A 16,820-nucleotide genomic window follows, 5' to 3' on the forward strand; every position below is an offset into this window, starting at 1 on the left:
GCATGAATAGCTGACCTTGTTTTCGGGATCCCGTTGTTCGCTTGTATCATTTTCGAAATTGTGAGCGGTGGAGTGGACCGTGGTGCGGTGGAATGTGTTCGGTGCTAGCCGGTCGTGACTTTGTTGGTGGTGGACTCTCCTCTCGTCACTCGCTCGTCGATCGTGTCTACTGTTTGTTTGACATTAAGCTCAAATAAACGCCGTATGGACTACCTCTGAATTGTCTGGTACGTACACTTTATGCCTTGACTAGGTTCCCTTTATTTATTTTATTAGTAGTAAACGTTACAGGTCGAGCTAGCGCAGGTACCCTGCCCCCTCCGCGGAAGTGCGTTGGCTACGCAATCAAGCTCACGACGTCCCTATCGGCCTTCGTGGTTGTCATGCACGGTGTCGAAAGCTTTCTATAGTTCACGCGACTATCCTAGTGGGTAAAAAAGCCGACAATTCGGTCGATCAGGGGCGGGTTCCGACGTTCTACAGCCAGAGATTAACAAGGCAGCGAGTTTGGGCTGTGGCACCGGGAATAATAAACAAACTCTTACCCGAACCAAATCACCGGTGCGAAGCCCGTTAAAATTACCAGTCAATTCTTTGCGCGGCGGATTCAAGTGACGGACGTGAACATCAAGTTTCTCCGTTGATTTGTCGAAAGCTAAGACTACAGCGCTAGGACTACAGCGCCTTGGACGCCTCAGCAGCGACAGGCGCCATCTTGTTTCGAAAGTCACTGACGTCACGTGAGCGTCGCGTTGTGATTGGTTGCCGCTTTGCGGTTCGTGAAAGCGGTTGAGAGAAATCGGTCCCGAAGCGGTTGGCAAAAACGCGCTCCAACCGCTCGATCCTAGCCGCTTTGCGGTTGAGAACGCGCGGATCCGCTTCGTGAACGCGGATCCGCTTCCAGTGTGAACGCGCCATAAGAGAGCATCCAAGCACAGGCTGGTCGGGCCGCGTGGCTAGCGTGGCGGTGCACTGATACACCTAGAGGTTTTTAAGGGAGAGGAGGATGCTCATTGTCGGTGCACAAATACACTGGCTGGGCAACTGAGGGAGCATCTTTCAGGAAAGGGGTGCATGTGCTGCTGATACACCCGACTACACTCGTTTTTTCTTAGAGTGAATTTTCAATAGGGTAGCCTCGGCGCGGACAGGTTTTCTGGGCTTAGCGAGAGCCATCTATCGTCGGGGAGGTCTCAGCTATCGATGATATTGATGTTCTACATACGAAATTCATTGTTGTGGAAATGCGCGAGACACGTGCCGCGCGCCACTTCTAAGAATAACATGACGTCTAAACTCTAGCTCAGTGCTGCGCTAAATACTTTGCTGCGCTGTGCTGCCATGATCGATCTTCCCAAGGGTCGTACGTTCCACGTGCCTCGTGCATCGACGCACCTTGCGCTACTTTTGAAACATGAAGGGGCTTTAGGTGGAATTGGAGACGACACCGCTGCGGCCGACGCGAACATCCACGTGCACTTCCGCGTGGACTGACGCAGACCTCCACTCCGTCAGGGCTGGATTCGGCGCTGTAGGCGTTCTGTCGAATGCAAATGAGCAGAGTGGAATGTATTCCCCCCAGTAAAGTATTTGGTGGAAGCTTGAAACCATTGCCCTTTTAAATCAGCACTACCAACACTATGTCAAAACGGAAATTCTTACATTACTCTTATTTCCGCTGATGAGAAATTCTTTGCTGACGTCATAGGCAGCACTGGGCCAATCGTGGAATGCCGATCATTGCGACACTTTCGACCGCTCACGTCGCCAATAGAGAGTATCCACTGGCGGCCATATCCGTGTGCGTTGCTGCTGAGCGCGTGCTGACGGCGAACTTCCGCAGTCCTTTTGGAGCGTGCATTTAGCACCATCAAGGTTGCCGGTCTTAGCAGGCTATTAATGTGAGCTCGTTCTGAGCATGCGCTCTAAACATCGCCCTCAAATATGGCGTCCAGTGAATACCTCCTATAGACCGACACGCGGGCTTGACGTCACGGAGCTGCGGCGGCGCTGCAATCGCGTCAATGCCGGGTCGTGTGGGCAAAAGGGCGCACATTTCGCATGGGCGTCATAGCATTTCAGCATGCCGCGAGGCTGTGTTGCCGTTAATTGCACCGAAATGTACAAGAAAAGTAGCGGAGTGAGTTTCCAGAAGTTCCCGGCAGACTCTGAAAAGCATAGAAGGTGGATAATATCCTTGGATTGAAAAGAATGGTCGCCTCGCGTGAACGACCGTTTGTGCGGCAAGTACTTTCTTGAAGGCAAGTGCGGCTTCCATTTCAATCTCCGTCCCGAGGCTTGCTTATGTGCAGGAAAACCGTTGCCTGATCAAGACCACCCGGATTTTGTTCCCATGGTGTTCGCGCAGAAAGCATCGGCCAAGCGCTCGTCGGAGGCTCGCTACGCCCGTGCTACAAAGCAGAAGGGGATCGGCGACAGAACGGCAGTGTTGTAGGCGTTACCGAAAAAAAGTAACGAAATACGTTACCTGTTACTTGCAAATAAAAGGTACGCGTTACTGAGCTTCGTTACCTAAAAATAAAATGAACGCGTTACCGCTACCGATAAAAAGTAACGCACGTTACTTCTGCGTTACTTTTGAAATTATGATTTAACACATTTTAGGGTTTTGACGATGCAGGTATACATAAGCTCATATATCAAGAAACATTATGTTCATGCAGAAACTGAACATAATTACTTTATCTCTTTTTACGGTTTCACCTAAATACTCACGATAAAAAAAACACAAAGAAAAACATGACTTGACGCCTAAAACACGGAAAACATTGAAGTGTAATTTCTTTAAGACTTGGGAAGTAGTAACGAGAAACGTAACTACGTTACTTGAAATAGTAACGTAAGTACGTTGCCCGTTACTGTGTCGAAAACGTAACGAGTAGGTTACTACGTTACTTAAAAAAGTAACGCGTTACCGGCAACGCCGTCTACTTGCAACGTGTTACCGCCGAGACTGCAGAACGGACAAAGCTTTACTGCTTGTCATGCCTTGTGGTCATGAGAATAGGAAAATATCATACCTTGACTTGAAGACGCTGTGTGTATTTAATCAATTAATAAATACACTTCCGCTGACCCACAGTCTGCGGATACCGCCGGCAGTGCGGAAACCGACTCGAAGTAATCGTAGGCGTCGAGAGACTTGTACGCCTGCACTGTGTCGGCCGTGAAATGGCTTGGCGAAAAAACTAAATAAACGACGACGTCAGCCGTCGACTTCGGTGGCAACAACTTCACGTCGGAAGTCCAGCAGGCCTTGTTTACGGCGTACGGATCCTCATAGGCAACGCCGTCCACGCACAGTTTGTTTCGATACCGCTGCCGTTCAGGCTCGGGTAGCGAGCTCAAATAGTCGGGCACAGCATACGATATACGTTGTCAGGAAATACTACGGACAAATAAAGCTACAAGCGTCTGTGACCAGTCGGTAGCGCCCCCTCCAGTCCGCCCGTCTGTGGCCGCCAGGCTCGGTGGGCAACATTGATCACCGCGCCCAATAAACGCCGTTGAGCGCACGCCGCTCCTCCCAGTCATCGTCCACCCTCACAACCAGGCTGCGTGTCGTCTCTTCCCGGCGGGTGCTTCGGCCCCCTTCGTCCACGTTCGAGAAAGATCGTGACACTGGCGACGAGGAACCGTGGCACTGGAGGCCACCAACGTGCACGGTTCGGCCCACGCCGCCGAGAGAGTCGCAACACCGCCCCCCGCTCCTGTCGCCATGCCGCTGTACGGGAGGCTCGAGCCGTTCGAGGGAGATGGGTCCGCCTGGCCAGTCTACGAAGAACAAGTCCACGTGTTCTTCCGGGCCAACGACACGCCGGAGGCGAAACAACGGGACATCATCTTGGCCATCTGCGGGACCCGCGTCTTCAGCCTCCTGCTCGACCTCCTCAAGCCGGCCACGCCGCACGTCAAAACGCTGGGTGAGCTACTCGCTACGCTACGCTGCGCTCGCACTTCAGCCCGGCGCCGTCCACGCTGATGGAGCGGTTCCGCTTCAACATCCGGAGCCGCCAGGAAGGGGAGACCCTCGGGCAGTTCGTCGCTGCGCTACGAGGGTTAGCGAACACCTGCGCCTTCGGCGAACAGTTGGACTCGCTACTCCGGGACCGGTTCGTCTGCGGCATCAACAACCCCGCCATGCAGACGCGACTCCTGGAGCTCCCCGACCCCTCTCTGGACGACGCGGTGAAGGCAGCGCTGGCGATGGAAGCAGCAGCTAAGGACGCCAGCGAGATGGCGCGTGCGGCCGGCTCACCGTCGACGGAAGCGGCGGTGAACAAGATGGCGGCAAGGAGCGGTGCCTGCAGCCGCTGCGGTGCTGCCCACTCCCCCTCACAGTGCCAGTTCGTCCAAGCACAATGCCTCACGTGCGGGAAAACTGGGCACCTCGCACGTGTCTGCCGAGGGGGGAGGACCGGCGGCGGCCAGCAGCAGCAGCCTGGTTCAAGCCCGGGTTCCAGTCAAGCCCGCGCCCACGGTGGCCGTCCCAAGAAAACGCGGCGGGGACGAGCGGCACCAGGTCTGGGTACCTCTTCAACCAGGGTCCACGTCGTGGCCGACGAGCCGCAGATCTTCGACGTGTGGCATATGAATAAACTTTCGTCTGTGCCACCTTACTTGGTTTCTGTCGAAATCTGCGGCCACCCCATCACCATGGAGCTGGACACAGGGGCCAGCGTGTCGGTCATGCCCGGGAAGCTGTTCAAGCGGACCTTCTCCGGCGTGTCCATCGAGGCGTTTGACGTCATGCTGCGCAGCTACTCCGGGCAGCTTTCCCAGGTCCAGGGTCGGGCCCAAGTCAGCGTTTGCCTTGACGACAAAGAGGCAATCCTTCCCATTTATTTAACCAAGGGGTCGTCGCCGACGCTGCTGGGCCGGAACTGGATTCACTCGCTGGGTGTTCGGCTGCCGGAGTACCAAGAAGCTGCGCTGCACGTGGTGCAAGACGTCCCGAGCCTCCTGACCGACTTCCACTCCCTGTTCCAGCCGGGGGTGGGCACCTTCGTCGGCACGACGGTCGGCCTCCACGTTCCCGAGGGAGCCCGGCCTCGGTTCTTCAAGCCGCGCCCGCTGCCGTTTGCCCTGAAGGACGGGGTCGCCCAGAAGCTGCAACGACTTCAGCGAGAAGGGATCCTGGTGCCCGTCAAGACCTCCGAGTGGGCTGCACCGATTGTTCCAGTCCTCAAGCGAGACGGCCGCGTCAGGATCTGCGGGGACTTCAAGGTCACCATTAAACCCGTCGCTACCGTCGAGAAGTACCCGCTGCCTCGGGTAGAAGATCTCTGGTCGGCTCTGTCCCGGGGACAGAAGTTCTCCAAGCTCGACCTTCGGGATGCGTACCAGCAGCTGGCGCTCCAGGATGCCGCCCGGAAGTATGTCACCATTTCGACAACCATGGGACTCTTCCAGTACACGCGCCCACCGTTCAGCGTGGCCTCAGCCCCAGCCATCTTCCAGAGAGCGATGGATAACCTCTTCAGGGGCATGAGGCACGTGGCGGTGTACTTGGACGACATCCTGGTTACCGGTACCGACGACGGGGACCACCTGCAGAAACTGCGCAAAGTCCTGACACGACTACAGGACGCCGGTCTCAAGCTGAGGCTGGACAAGTGCGTGTTCCTGACTCCCAGCGTGGAGTACCTGGGACACATCATCTCCCAGGCTGGCCTGGCCCCGGCTCCCCGCAAGATTGAGGCCATGCTCAAGGCGCCGAAGCCCAAGAGCAAGAAGGAGCTTCAGAGCTACCTCGGCCTCATCAACTTCTACAGGAGGTTCCTGCCCAACCTGTCGACGCATCTGGAGCCGCTGCATCGCCTGCTTCGTGACAGTCAGCAGTGGGCCTGGAAGAAGGAGCAGGACTTGGCCTTCCAGCACAGCAAGGAGCTGGTCGTTAAGGCTCCAGTGCTGGTGCACTTTGAACCGGCCAAGCCTGTGATCCTCACCGTAGATGCGTCGCCGTACGGGGTAGGAGCCGTCCTGTCGCACCGGGGTCGGGATGGTCAGGAACACCCTGTGGCGTTTGCTTTTCGTCGACTTCATGCGGCGGAGCAACGCTACAGCCAGCTCGACAGGGAAGGCTTGGCCCTCATCTTTGGGGTCCAGCGCTTCCATCAGTACCTGTGGGGCCGGCAATTCGAGGCAGTCACGGACCACAAACCGCTGTTGGGGCTGCTGGGACCTGACAAGGCAGTCCCAGTGCAAGCATCGCCTCGTGTGGTACGCTGAGCCTTGACGGTGGCAGCATACAGGTACAAGCTGGTCTACCGCCCTGGGAAGAACCTGGGACCTGCCGATGCCCTGAGCCGCCTGCCCCTGCCGGAGGTGCCTGCTGCCGTTCCAGAGCCAGCTGACGTGTTCCTGCTGGAGCGGGCCTACCCGGGGGTGCTCACCAGGACTTCGGTGGCGCAGGCGACCAGCCGGGACCCGGTCCTGTCTCAGGTGGTCAAGGCGTTTGCCCGACGTGAGGAGCTGCGTCACCAGGCCTACAGCCACAAGACCGCCGAGCTAAGCTTGGAGCAGGGCTGCCTGCTGTGGGGTTCCAGGGTGGTGATTCCACAAAGTCTCCGGGCCAAGGTCCTGCAGTTGCTGCATGCGGGGCATCCTGGCATTAAAAAGACCAAAATGGTGGCACGGTCGCACGTTTGGTGGCCTGGCTTGGACCAGGACATCGTGCACCAGGTGCAAGGCTGCCAGGTCTGCCACGAAAACCAGCGAGCCTCGCGCCACGTGGAGATCACCCCCTGGCCGTTCCCACAGAGGCCGTGGTCCCGCTTGCACGTGGATTATGCGGGACCCTTCAAGGGCCACTACTTCCTGGGGGTAGTAAACGCCTTCTTCAAGTGGGTGGAGGCACTGCCAGTCACCAGTCCATCGGCAAGCGCGACCATTGCGGCGCTGCGGCAAGTCTTCGCGGCGCAGGGATTGCCGGACATTACTTTGTCCGACAATGGTCCCGCTTTCGCTAGCGCCGAGTACCTGGACTGGCTTGCGACGGCCGAGGCTTCACCCTCGGCCGTCGCTTCAGAGGACCAGCCTGCAGGGGGCCCAACAGCACCAGTCGTGGCCAGCGGTGCGCCACCCACCCCGGAGGCGACAAGCGTCGCCACTCCAGTGGCACCAGTTGCACCGGTGCCACTCACAAATCCGGTCCCTGCGGCTCCACCAGATGGAGCGCGACCGGGACAGGCAGTGAATGGCGTTGCCACACCTGGCCCGTCGACACCAGTGGTCTGGCGGAGTACGCGGCAGCGAAGGCCATCTGACCGCTACTCGCCGGGGTGACCTTCATCGTCGACCGGCCAGGACTTTGCATGACCAGACGCCGAGTTGGTGTCGGCCGTGCGCGTTGTTTATTCTTTCAATTTGTTTTTAGAAAAAACAAACTGGGTGGGAGGGATGTGACCAGTCGGTAGCGCCCCCTCCAGTCCACCCGTCTGTGGCCACCAGGCTCTGCGGGCAACATTGATCACCGCGCCCAATAAACGCCGTTGAGCGCACGCCGCTCCGGCCAGTCATCGTCCACCCTCACAACCAGGCTGCGTGTTGTCTCTTCTCGGCGGGTGCTTCGGCCCGCTTCGTCCACGTTCGAGAAAGATCGTGACAGCGCCCCTACAACGTCAACGAGTGCACGCCATAGAATGCAATGGCGATAACACGGACAGCCGGGCCGCTTTTGCCCGCATAGCTACCGCGGATGCGCGGATTTCCGGCCCCCGGCTTTAGGGAATGCTTTTCTCGAGCGACTGTTCGGTTTGCAGTTGACGGCGATGCGTGCACCCGTGTACGGTGGGCATCAACAGGGAATGAACTGCTTTCCGCTAAGCTGTCCGCAACGAAGAGATTGCTACTGCGCCTGCGTGCCGCTGGCCTTGACTGAAGAAACCCGGATTCCCGAGCGGGTTGTTGCGGAGAGCGTTGCCGGACGGCGGAAACGATCTTCGAAAACTCTTTACAATGAGCTCTGGATCGACGAAAGGCCGGCAGGAAGGCAAAAACCCCGCATGGGGCGCCGCGGGCCCCGATGCCACAAGCTTAAAGTCCTTAGATAAGAACTTCCTACAAGTAGCGACTTCCTTTGAAGCACCGACTGGGTGACGGTGCAGGTCTTAAAAAGCGAATGGCGGCGCACGGCAGAGATTTAAACCAAATTCCGCCATTTTGTTCGAACGGAATGGGCTTTGTCATTTGTACTGGTTGTCGTTACTTGTAAAAGAAGTGTCGAGGGACTTTAGATAAGCTGTCTGGAGTCAGGATGCGAGGGACCGTCGCGGTTTTATGCTAGGAGGAAGGGGGGCATGTTTCTGCCAGGTAAGCCGTGCATCGGTCAAGAACTTCCTACTTCGCCTTGAGTGTATGTAGATAGTGGCTTCGATGAATCACATTGAAATGCCGCACGTTTTGTATTATTTCCTTTAGGGTCAGTTGCCAATGACTCGCTGAGTGCATGTCCTTAGATAACCTGATAGCACCTCACCGTCACATACTTCATGCTTTAAGTTTTACAATTTCGAATTAAGTTTATTAGCAATGCCTATTAGTGGCAACAACCCCCCTACCCCTCGCATGGAATCGCGGCAGTTCGTTCCAGCCTCGCTTCCAATAGCTCATCGCATCAGGGGCGCCACATGCGAGATTTCCACTGCTCCGGGCGGCGTTCCGTCGAGCCAGCTCATGCTGAGGCACACTGTGCGACCTTCAGCACCGTCAAACGCCCAGCGCGCCTATTGTTCTCCTCCGAAATGCCAGAGAAATATGACTTTCAGCATCGTCTATGTGCCTTTTGATAGTGCATCGTGGAGCCAGCTATTTTGAGCGCGCTCTTCGGAGACGTAGACACGGCTCACTAAACCTTTACACTGTCTTGGTCCCCAGGTGCGGACGCTGGCTGGCGTAATCATCGGCATGATCACGAAGAAGTGGGGCGGCTTCTCCCGGGAGCTCTTCACGGATGCAGACATCTTCAGCGTATCCTTTCCACTCGACCTGGACGTTCACTACAAGGCCGCTCTACTGGCGTGCACCATGCTAATCGTACGCGAACACAATTCTTTGCTTTTCGACCTGATAGTTCAAACCGCTATACTCGTATTAATGCGAAAGCATTAACTGTCCCATGGAGCGAAGCCGGCTTTGTCTGTAGCAGCGAAAAAGGCACCCAAATTCCCATTAGCTGCGACGCGTCATGAGGCTCCATAGCAACGGCATCATCTATGCTAAGGAGCCAGCCGAACTGCTGGCGCCGTAGCGGGAAGGGGGGGAGAGGGAGGGGGACGCGTGTATGCGATGGCCTGACGTTAGGCCAACGTTACTAAAACACTCAGTTTGGAAACTCGCCGTCGAAACTTGGGCCGCTGGCGCCCACCGAGACCGAGCTAACTACGACTACAGCGCCACTTTTTATCATTTGTCTGTACTATGGTCACATTGAGCTTTTAGAAAGCATGTTTTTGCGTAAAAACAAACGAAAACGACTCTTTTTGTACGAAATTTATTGGAGTTTAGTACAAAATGATGGGTGCGTGATGTTTTTAAAATCTTTAGTTTGCAGGGTTTTGCGGTACAATTAATATTGTTTTTATACTACCACGCCTCAGCGGTGCTTTCAGGTAGCGCGTCCCGACCTAGGTGCATTTTAACTTCGGTAGTAAGACGCGGCGCGTCCGCTGGAGACGTGGGTGGCACCCCTGTAACCTCTTCCGCTGTATCTGCTTCGGCTCCAAAATGGCCGACTGAAGCCAAAATAGACGCCATGTGCCGCTCCTCGAGTGGCCGCTGCGGGAGAAATGGCGGCGTTGTGTTCACCATTAGCTCGGTTCTGGAGGACAGATCGGGGACACTTTTTCAGAGCAGTCTCTATGGCAGTTTCCCAACTGAGTGTTTTAGTAACGCTGCGTTAGGCATAACGTTAGGCCTACCGCTACGCTTTGAGGTTCAACGTCGTCAACCGGTACGCGCAGCCGTATGACGTGAGGGGATGACGCAGGTATGCACTGGCCTAACTTTAGGCCGAACGTTCCGGTTTGAGGTCTAATGTCGGCAACCGGTACCCGCAGTTAGGGCGATGATGATGATGAGAGGACACGTGATTTCAGCACGCGCTGCGCCGAGCTTAGCACTCACGCCGCTGCCTCACCCAGCGGCGGAGCAGTCACCAGCGAGCCAGGGTGGTCTGCGCGGCGCACCGCCGCACTCCCTGCTGGCGTTGCGGCCGCTTCTGGCGGCGTTCAATTGGACATCAATTCTTTCGAATTCACAAGTCATAAGAAATGCTTAGGTGTCCTCGAGTTCTTTTGCCAAACAAACCGGCGCGCTCCTAGCGGCGTCGCACATGCGCTATGGGGTATGGGCAAAAAGACCGCCGTAGCCATAATAATAAAAAAAAATAGCATGCGACATTGTCCTGTTGATTCTTCATCTTCCTCGCAATGAATTATTGTTTTATTTACTTGGTTACTTTAGAGAAGGACAAAGCTCATTACGTTGCAAAAAGCGGCGCAAAAAAAAAAAAAAAAGACGATTGAAGCGCGATCTATTCCGCATGGACGCAGCAGAATGAAAGCTAAAGCCTGATTCACGCGATGAAATTCTGCTTGCTAATTTCAGTTGCGACGCCACTCAGGCTCATAAGAGGCGTATATCGGGAGAACAAGGGTTTCAAAGCGCGTCTTTGGCGCATGAGAACGCACGGAGACTCACGCTAGTCAAAGAGCAGTGTTAAGGCCGCGCAATGCGCGATGAGGAGCCAGACAAGCGCGTGCTGCCATTGGTTGATTGAGATCAATAGGAAGGGGGAGGGGAAACGTGAGCACGAGGGTTCATATGGAGGGTAAACAAATGCACGACGTGCGGAACGAACAGACGAACTTGCATGTCGGAATCAAAAAATTGCGAGCCCAATCGGATTATGGGAATCAAGCATAACAAATAGGAAATTGCCACCGATTAGAATAGTCAACGTAACCTTGCACCTATTGTTTTCCCAGACGTGCTTCCAGTCTACAAATCTTAAAAGGCCTACAATTACTTCGAATCTCAATTACCGTGTCGACGACGCGTATAGCCTTGACGACGTCTACGGGCCCTTGTCGCTTCAACGTGCAGACACTCCTTTAAACGTGCGGACGGTCGTTTTAACGTGAAGACGTACTGAACGCTGTCCGGTTTGTCCGCACCACTTGACAGTTCTCCCGCGTTCATGTTGGAACGAGACAAATGAATAGTGCGGCAACGCGTCTCCGAGAATTTACCCTAAAGTGCTTCCCGCAGAGGTGATCATCGTCCAACGGCGTCTACTCTAAACATGTTTGAAACTGCGAATCCGGGTTAACCTCGAACCGCGCGCCGAGGTGAGGCGGACCTATTCTCCAGCCAAAACGCTCGCGGCTTGCCGTACAATGTTGCCAAGCGTCTCTTGCTGAAGCATACACCACTAAGCGTTAAAAAAAAAAAAAAAAAACTTGTAAAACATGCAGGTGTTGTCTTGAACCGCGAACGAGCACAAACAATTAAAAAAAATACCTAGACCAGTAACGAAACAAACAATTACAAAAAGATATCTAAAGTGTCAAAGCGCTCATCAGACTGCGCGAGAAGCCGCATGGCCGTTGCATCAACGATGGCTGCGCTTGCGGCACCTCCGGCTCCCACGACGTGCTGGAACAAAAGCTGCGATCGTTATGAACCCTTAAAGAGGCTCCGCCCTACAATATTTGTTGCTACCATTCTGTGTGGATGTCTCCTCCTGCGTTCCGAAACAGTAAGTGTGTCGCTAACGCTGGCCGTCGACGATACACCAGACGCAGTCATCTTGTCATCGCGCACCCCAGTGACGTGGCCCTGGCGTACCCCAGCATGGCGGAAACGTTACGCGGCACAAGCATCGCTCAACATGGCAGCGCACAGGAGCCTTTCTTTCAAGCGTGTATACAGGTAGCGCTAATGTTGCGCTATCATCATCATTGCAGTGTGAACAGAACTATGGGCGTACCATGGCTCTTCACGTTAACGCGCGAGACGCTGTAGACTTTTTACGTTTATTTTCTCGAATAACATCGTTGAGAAAACAATTTCAGCGGAAAACGGGGCAGTACTATACTGTGCTTCTGTGAAGATCGAATCGTGATGCGAGCATAGGGGCGATATTTAAACAACTGATTGTGTGGATGCGTTATCTGCTCTAGGCACAAGTTGGGAAATATGGATCTCCACGACGGACGCATGTTTCCGGGTAAACTGCGCTACTTATGTTGAATATTTTTTATTCTAAAAAAGTTGTATCGTTTCACTAGCGTGAAAAAGCAACAAAAGGAGAAGTCCCAAGCCGCATATTGGCGCAGCATTGCTACTGTCGGTTGTCGTATCGTTGGTTCTAGGCCTTTTGTTTTGCAAACCTCTTTGCTTTCGCGAAAAAATATATATTGTGCAGAGGTTAGTGCTTCTGCTTTCTGAAAATTACTGTGTTATCGCCACCGAGATGGGCGATATCACTTGAATAACGTCAAGCATCTAACAATTTAGGTGTTAGGTGCTTGGTGAGTGGCGTCACTACGAACCCAAACCATGTGGGTTCACCCACCCACGCCTGGCTGTGCGTGGCTTAACCCGTGTCCGGGGCAGTATTGCCAGATGGTCCCACCAAAAACTCGCCAAACGACTGGTAGGTGTAGACCATTTCATTTAGCGCTCTCTGGGCGGCACCATTTTGTTCGACAGCAGCGCCCTCTCCCTACATCCGGGAAATTCAGCGGGTTCGGCGGGGTAAAACGAGAGAGAGGGCACGCGCCCGACTCCGCTAGCAGACGACAAAACGGGAGGTTGCCATTCTCCATCTTTGGGCTGTATCGGCGGGCTATACGGAACATCGAACTCTCGCTCGTGGCTGCCGTTGTGAAGTGGTTCGCGTTCTTAGAATAGTTATGGCTACTCCAAAATCAGCCTAGAGCTCTCTGTTGTTGTACTTCGGTCAATGATCAACTGACATCTTTTTTCCGTTACTTAAATAGCAGTTGAGTCAGCCGGCAGTACTACCCTCAACTACTGCGTGTATCGCGGCAGGAGAGCACGTTTTAATTTATTATTTCAGACATCCACTCATGGTCGCTAAAGACCTACACCAGTACGAACTTTGTATAGTAAAAAAGGTTCAGCCACCGGATTCACTTTTCGCCGGAGAGACCGGCCAGTCTGACACAGTTTTCGCTTTTTTTTTTTATTTGGACGCAGATAACAGCGCAATTGGACTTTGTTAGTCGTTTTTATCTAGCATAGTAATACACGATAAATGGCATACCAAAATCTGCGCATCTGCTCTTGAAATTTCCAAAATGACGCGATTTTAAACAGAGTTTGTACGCAAGCCGGATGCTAGGTACTGCCCACTCGACGGAGCAGACGACATCCGGGAGAGAAGGGGAGGGCATTTTTTTCTCTTTTGGCCCACTCTGCTATGACCCTAATGGAACGGTCCATAGCCCTAATATAGCCAAGCCGTAAAAAAAAATATCGCCAAAACTAAAAACAGTGATTTTAAGCCTTTTTTTTACAATTTTTCACATACGAACAAAACATTTTGCATTCTCCTTTTCAACCCTGAGATGCGCCACATTTTGTGTACGTTAGCTGCGTTCGATTTGCTTGCACCTCCTGCATTGCACCACTGCAAAAAAGTGTAGGGCAGTATACTTCCGCTAATTTAGACACGACCTGAAGTGCACCGCCCTACACTTTTTTGCGTCGGTGCTGGAGATGTATATAAATCGAACGTAGCTAACGTACACAAAATGTGGCGCATCTCAGGGTTGAAAAGGAGAATGTAAAATGTTTTGTTCGTATGTGAAAAATTGTAAAAAAAGGCTTAAAATCACTTGTAAATTTAAAAAAAAAAAACAAAAAACTTTGTAAGTTTGAAAATTTTTACAACACTGACCCTTATTTGTAGGTTTTCAGAAATACAAAACAAACAAAGACGGCTTTATTGTGAAGCACAGAAGATATGATCATACAGTAAAAGAACAGAATGCAGAAGCAGGACAGTCAGAACACTGGGAGTTTCGAACCAGAACCTCCAATATCCAAGGTTCTTACCGATAACCCACCCGTCTATTTTTCTTTGTATAAAATATGAGTGTCCCCCATTCCAGTTTAGCTATATCTGATTGTGTTGTCCTTTCTTGGGGTGGGCGACGACTGGAAGGTAGTCATTCGCCCGGGCAGAGCCATATGCGTCCGGGTAGAAGACGTGCTACCGGGCCTGTGGTAATAGTGCGATCTGTTCGGTTTGGTTCACTGCGCTTGAACTCTGCAAGCATTGCTTCACTACACGTAGTGAAAACCCCGAGGTTTGTAGAAGTTTGAAGCCTTTCTTCTTCCTCTCTTTCCTCTCGAACAGCCAAAACAGAACCAATTTTTTTTTCGAAACTGGTTAGAAGTTCGAAAATCAACTAGTCGAACCTCAAAGTTCGACGTCGAACATGAGGTTCGATAAAAGTTCGCCGCATTCTTAGAAATAGCCCAAAATAGCCACATAGCCAACCACGAAATTTCGACGCCAATTAGAAAAACATGTAGGCCAATTTGATTATATATAGCCCAATCTGGCAACACCGGTCGGGGGAAAAGGGGGTCCTGGTGGTTGAGTTGTCCCTTGCGTTGAGACGTCGTCGAAACCGCAGCAGACAACGCCGCGGTGACGTCTGCTGAAATTGAAAGCATTCCCTTGTGGATGTTTACAAATTTGGCCGCACGGTGGCGACACGGTTCGATCCCCTGGCGAATAAACCAACACACTGCTTGCAAACGAGTTCGCGTTTGCCTTCATCAAGTGTGGGCGAGGCGCATGCGTAGAAAGAAGATTGTCACGAGCTGAGGCGTCTGTACAGGCAGCGCCCGATGCAACGCAACGGCAGTGTTGGAAGTGGTGGGCTGCAGGTGTCGACGTTACTGGCAGCACGTTACTTCGTTCACTAACGTACTGACGTACTTCTCAGAATACGAAGCGTCTAACGACTAAAGTATATTTGTTACCACTTTACAATATAGTCAACGAAATACTTTGGACAAAAATGTTTCACGTTTTTGTTCCCTTTAAGGTGTGAACGCACCATCGAGACCACGCGGCAGTCTATAAATATGACCAACGAAGGATAAAAATACTTTCAAATTTCTCCTTGAAAGTTGAACTGCTGTCGAAGTTCGTGACTGTGGCTTCTCGCTGCAAAATCTTGAAATCCAAAATAACGCAAAAAGCAACGTTCCTTAGTTAAACTTATAAAATAGCGCAAAAAAAGAGAAACACGAAGTAAACAAGACAACAAGACAACTCACTCGCCTTCATCGCCAGGACAAGCGCGGCCTTTCAACAATGTTTACTCCGAAAAAAACAAAGTATATACACATACGCAAAGCAGCAACACGTACAGCTAGCCAGTCGTTATCCGTTCATGCAAAAACTGAAATTATTCTCCATGAAGCACAATTGACGTGTTACTGACGCATGCCGTCCCACTTCTTGTTTGGATAAGAAAACAGTCCAGATGTTCACAGGCAACAGTCCACAGCTTCTCCTTAGAGTCCTTATCTGCTGAAATCCCGGAACACAGCCACGAGTGTTGCAATATCTGACTTTTCCGAAGCAACGACAACGGTACTTCGTTACCTTTGCAGGACGGTAACCAATCTCAGTAACGCATTCATTTTGAGGAACTCACTCATGGTGTGTACGCATGTTTTTTCCGTATGAGCGTTCTCGGCGTGGATTTGACGGTGGCTACCTCCTCTATTTCAGGATTACATGTTCTTCGAGAGCTCGTTCGTCGGCCGAGGGGACATACTCCCAGGAATGCTGTAATCCAAGCTGGTGCACTCGGGACGCGGGATCGGGGCGCAGTGTGCAATACATGACATTGATCGTCCGAAGGCGTCCCCGTCTTCTTTCGCGCCATTGATTAGTTAGAAACGACCCTGCATAATATCATGGGCGCAATTTGTGTAAAATGTCCGCCGACGAATTTCAAATTCCGTAAGTGAACCCTCTGCGCGAGAATTGCTTGACATACGATCGCGCGTTTATTGCAATGCGCGATACTTTTCGCTGAACTAAAGATTACGTCGCAGAATATAATATAACAATTACTACGAGGTAAAAGCGGAATACCCGATTAATATTTCGATTGCTGAAGAATGATATAGTTCAGTGTCATGAAACATTGAAGAAAGCATTCTATAGAAATACTGTCATATGTGCATTTAGGAATGATTATACGTGAACCTAAAAATTGTATTATATTTTGATAAATATTACAGAATGTTACGTCAAAGGTCCGTCTACTTTACTAAAATAAAAAGCGAATAAACAATATTTAGGGAGATGAACTTTAAGGGTATTCACCCACTCGTCACTCAATGGGCAAATTTCGCTAGTCAAGCTTGAGTATCAGGAATGCGCAAGAGTATTGATTCTTTTGTATGTTCGTTATGCAGACTTAATAAAGGTCGCACAGCCCTTAGATATTCTCCTGAACGCGTCTCTTTTATTTTTTACAAGTAAAACTCTTCAGTATTACCGTTTTGACTGTATTGAGCGCATTTTGAGGCAGTTTGGACATTGAAATGACTTATAAGATAAAAGGGACAAAACGAATGGTTGTACGTACTACACCCTAGAAGTCACAACGCAGCTTGCTGCGTTTAGAGGCTTCTTCGTCGCTTCGAAAAGCGAGCTAAGCACCCGCCACCTTCGTGAACGCTGAAGACCACACCGGCCAGAAGCTCTTTGCTTACAAAATGCTGGGTTCTGA

At 52.1% G+C, this 16,820-nt stretch overlaps 1 pseudogene; it reads left to right on the forward strand.

The window, feature by feature from the left end:
- LOC121047906 overlaps nt 1-15,871 on the forward strand; it is a 56,039-nt pseudogene extending 40,168 nt beyond the window's left edge.
- The last annotated feature ends 949 nt before the right edge of the window (nt 15,872-16,820 follow it).

The sequence above is a fragment of the Ixodes scapularis genome, unplaced genomic scaffold, assembly GCF_016920785.2.
Source record: "Ixodes scapularis isolate PalLabHiFi unplaced genomic scaffold, ASM1692078v2 PGA_scaffold39__5_contigs__length_11793443, whole genome shotgun sequence".
Lineage (NCBI taxonomy): Eukaryota > Metazoa > Arthropoda > Arachnida > Ixodida > Ixodidae > Ixodes > Ixodes scapularis.